Here is a 4,726-nt window from a genome sequence, read left to right on the forward strand (position 1 = left end):
CCTTCCAGATAATTCCACCGTCTTAAAATATTTAACTGAATCCCATCTGCAAAAGTCCCTCTTGCCCCTCACATATTTGCATGTACTAACGATGGACACAGACAGCTTCGGGGGGTCATTATCCAGCCTACCACACCAGGCATACATTTTTTCCTCTACGAAGACGTTCCTGATCCTGGCCTTTCCACCTACCCCAGGCTGGGTTGATAAGTATTCCTTTCGGGTCACCGTTGTACCTTCTTAGAACATTCCTGCATCAGAGGATACGCATTCTCTGAGTATTTACTGTGCTAAGTCCTGGTTTAGTTGCTGTTAATACAAACAGGACACAACATCTTAAAAGTTCTTACCCTAGGGACGCCTGGTGGCTCAGTCAGTTAAGCGTCCAACTTCAGCTCAGGTCGTGATCTCCTGGTTCGTGAGTTCAAGCCCCGCGTCGGGCTCTGGGCTGATAGCTCAGAGCCTGGAGCCTGCTTCGGATTCTATGTCCCCCTCTCTCTCTGCCCCTCCCCTGCTTGCACTCTGTCTCTCTCTCTCTCAGAAATAAATAATAAGCATTAAAAAAAAAATTTTTTTTAAAGAAAAGAAAATGCTGCTCATGTTCCAAACTAGTATATTCGATATTCCTTCAAAACTCCAGGCCTACTTCTTTACAACAAATTATAGGGTCAGAGTTTCCACAGTTAGACTTTATGTAGAGGACAAACATACTTCAGACATTGAAGGAGGACTGATCACAGTTCCTCTGTTTCAGCTCGAGGACAACAACAAAATGCAAAATAACTTGAGGCTATTGGCCACATTTATCAACCATTCATCCATCTCTGATGCCAGAGAAAAGCCATCCAAAGGCCAAATTCTACTGTTCTAAAAGAGATAGAAAACACTGGTGTTTCTATGGAGCGCCAGCCGCCTCTAAAATCAGGATGGGTCTAGGTATCTATTCTAGAGAAATTCACGTGCACACCAGCCAAGGGACATGTCCAGGTATGTTCAGTGGAGTACTCTTGGTAAAGCAAAAACGAAAGAGATTGGATTCCATCCACCTTTGGGGATGGGTAGTGACTGGATGGGGCACGTTCTAATTCTTCATCTGGGGGCTGATGACACAAGTGTGTTTAGTTTTGGGAAATATATTAAACTCTGAGGATTTGTACACATTTCTCTCTTTTTTTTTAATGTTTATGTATTTTTGAGAAAGAGAGACAGACAGAGTATGAGCGGGGAGGGGCAGAGAGAGAAGGAGACACAGAATTGGAAACAGGCTCCAGGCTCCTAGCTGTCAGCACAGAGCCCGACGCGGGGCTCGAACTCGCAAACCGTGTGGTCATGACCTGAGCCGAAGTCGGACGCTTAACCAACTGAGCTACCCAGGTGCCCCTGTACACGTTTCTAATGTAAGTTATACTTCAATAGAAGGCTTTAAAAAATAAATAGGGGCGCCTGGGTGGCTCAGTCGGTTAAGTGTCCTACTTCAGCTCAGGTCATGATCTCATGGTTCGTGGGTTCGAGCCCCACATCGGGCTCTGCGCTGACAGCTCGGAGCCTGGAGCCTGCTTCGGATTCTGTGTCTCCCTCTCTCTCTGCCCCTCCCCTGCTCGCACTCTGTCTCTCTCTCAAAAATAAATTTTTTTAAAAAATTAAAAAAAAAAAGAAAGAAACATACATGAATGAAAGTGTGATAAATAGGGGCGCCTGGCTGGCTCAGTTGGAGCGTGCGACTCTTGATCTTGGGGTTGTGAGTTCGAGCCCTGTGTTGGGTGTAGAGCTTACTTTTAAAAAGTAAGTACAAATATTTAAAAAAGAAAGTGTAATGAGTTGTATGATGGAGGGAAGTACAGGGCACTGAGCAGACCTGAGGAGCCAGCCCTCACCCAGACCAGCTCGGGTGCGGCCAACACTGCTGTCACACTTGGCGATTCTGGGAGCATCTAATTGCCAGAAATGTTGGCTGAGAACCTCAGGTTTGCTGACCTCTCTTATTTATGGGTTAGCGTTTTAGTGAAGAGCAGTAATTGACCAGAATGAGTACAACAGAAGTCTGAATTTTAGGCCAAGGATGTGCTACTGTGATTCCGAGGTTGTTTAAAAAAGATAAATGGTCTCTAACGCCAGGGACAAAGAAAAGTAGGACAGGCTCAAGGAGAACCTGATAGAGAAGCGCTTCGCAAATAATTAGGGGCTAATTTTAGCCCATCAGCTTACCTATTTTTTCATTTTTCAGTAAAGCTGAGCTCCAGAGTTGTAAAATCTGACCCTGCAGAAGAGACTTGAAAATAACACTGACGATCCGACACTGAGGATGGGGCCCTGAGGGCTTGTCCCACGTGAAGAGCTACGGCTTTCCTCTTCCTTCTGTTTGTCATTTCTCCCATCGCCATTAGCCGACTTCTCTGGAACGTTTGCTCTTTGTAAAGTGGGCTCATAACAAACCAAGTCCCAGTCCTAGTAATGCTAAACACCACAAAGAGATGATTTCTTGTCTTTGCGTGGTATATTCCCTTTAACGTATCCTTGATCACAATGAATCGTTTTAATTAGGATACGGCATTGCTGACTCACTTCGCTTAGGGTCTGACGTGGAAGCATTTTCTCCTGTGTAAGACTCTTTGGTCTTACGCCCCCTTGAGCCCATAGTCCCGACTCCTAAAGATTTTGACACGCATTTGTCTCTGTTGAGACTAAGAGCAAATTTTGGCTTTAATAGACAACGTTTCTGAATTTTCAAAGTCAGGCTGCATTCTGTTCCTAATATTCAAGTTGATAGCCTTCCCCTCCCCGCAGATGGCGGCCCTCTCCAAATGTGATGAATACTTTCGATATCTTTGTCTGAATTACTGATAAAGAACCAACCCCTGAGGATGTCCTCGAGTCGATAAGGAGTCACCGATAATCATTGTTTAGGAATTTTCAATTCGCTAATAGTAGTGTTACCAGTGTCCCAGCTTCTGGCTTAGGGGTGCACGTGACATAGGATCAACTGCCTTATTCACATCCACAGAAGCTACCTCCTTCCCCCACCCTCCACTCTCCGCCACCCACCACCATATATCCTGCCCCTTTAGCGTAAAAGGAAATAACATTGGTCTGGCATAATCCTCTTTTTACCAACCCCAGCCTTGGCATTCAAAATGTAAGGAAATAAGACCATCTTGCCTGCGTCATAGCAAGCCTCCCCGCAGCAAACCCAGCGCGGTTTCTTCTGAACAGCGTTCACTAATGGCACAGAGAGCCAGCCCCATCACCCAATGCCCGGAAACACGTACGGGGTGAGATATTTACCAGTGAAAGTGGCAGGAACGATTCAAGATCTGAGGTCAGCGGGGTCCGAGAATGACCCATCAGCCACCGTGGCAGCCCCCTGGCTCTGAACCGGCTCCAGCGGAAGCCAAGCAAAGCTCCCAGTTTTTATCTAAAACAGAAATGCAGACAATGATCGGGCAAAGACAACGACCTACTCCGTCGCGAGAAGACACACGTTGGTCTGTGTTAAATTATACCTTGACCGTGCGCAGGCAGGCCCCGCGGAGGCCCGATCATTCTACTCTGCTGTAACTTGTCCTGATAATTTACTTTGTGGCTCAAATCCCTGCCTTTTTCGTGGGACTCCCGTGGGAGTTATTTTCACTCACTGGAACCACCTCCTTTTCAAGAAATAAACCTCATTCTTCCTTCTCCGGTTCTGATTTGACCATAACATATGCAGGGGGTGCTCAGGGTCAACTATCTGCTCTTTGGGGTCCTTTTCAGTGTCAGAATCACCGTTTCGCTTGTAAGCAGGGAGCCTTTAGGAACTCGTGTGTGTGTGTGTGTGTGTGTGTGTGTGTGTGTCTGTGTGTGTGTGTTCAGCATTAGAAAATAAATCAAGTAGGGAATAATTTTCAGGATTTAGAAATTCCTTTCTCGTGGAATCCGGAGAATTGAAATTGCCGCGTTGAACGTGGCAGGTGATGGCGGGCCCTGGTCCTCCTCCTGGCTGAGAGAGCCGCAGAAGGGTCAGGGCTCTGTGTCCCCTGCTTACAGTTGTGACAGCCCGCGGCCCCGTTGGTGCCTCCAGACCAATGCCAGAGGTCCCAGCCCTTAACCACTTCCTTTCCAATGACATGACACATGCCTGGGAACCAAAAGTCTCTAATCTAGAAGGTTCCCCAACTCCCAGGCCCTCTCCCCCCCCCTTGTCCCCACAGACTGCTGCCCCCTTTTTCAGCTCCACCAGGTCATGGGCCTGATGGTCTCCCTGCTCTGCCTCACAGCCCTCAACTTGCCTCTGTGTCCTAACTTACCTTCCCTTGACCCCGCCTTCTCCAGAACTCACCTCCGAAAGATAGAATCAGCGACACAGAATCTCACCTTCTCACCATCTTAGCTGCTATGGGATCTAAATCACTTCTGATGGCCACAGCCAATAATTGCCTCTCATGGAAGGGGATTTTTAGCACCAAGAAGAATGGCTAAATCCCACTGTGCCGGGATGTATTTATCCCTGTGTTCTTGTATGCATCCTGATCCTTGTTCATTCAGACATACGTGTCCCCGTGTGTGCAATCACTTATTTATATACTTTTAAAGTTTATTTTATTTTGAGAGAGAGAGAGAGAGCGAGAGAGCGAGAGAGAGCATGTGAGCAGGGGAGGGGCAGAGAGAGAGGGAGAGAAGAGGCTCTGCACTGTGAGCCCAGAGCCCGACTGGGGACTCGGGACCCGGGACTCAGATCGTGACCTGAGCC

The 4,726-nt window shown here is 47.4% G+C and overlaps 1 long non-coding RNA gene across 1 annotated transcript; it reads left to right on the forward strand.

Moving 5' to 3' along the window:
- The first annotated feature begins 1,283 nt into the window (after positions 1–1,283).
- Positions 1,284–3,678, forward strand: LOC132686937 (uncharacterized). The gene is made up of 2 exons (XR_009613897.2): positions 1,284–1,397; positions 2,225–3,678. It is a non-coding gene; the product is annotated as an uncharacterized LOC132686937 (long non-coding RNA).
- The last annotated feature ends 1,048 nt before the right edge of the window (positions 3,679–4,726 follow it).

The sequence above is a fragment of the Panthera onca genome, chromosome F1 (assembly GCF_046562875.1).
Source record: "Panthera onca isolate mPanOnc1 chromosome F1, mPanOnc1 haplotype 2, whole genome shotgun sequence".
NCBI classification, from domain to species: domain Eukaryota; kingdom Metazoa; phylum Chordata; class Mammalia; order Carnivora; family Felidae; genus Panthera; species Panthera onca.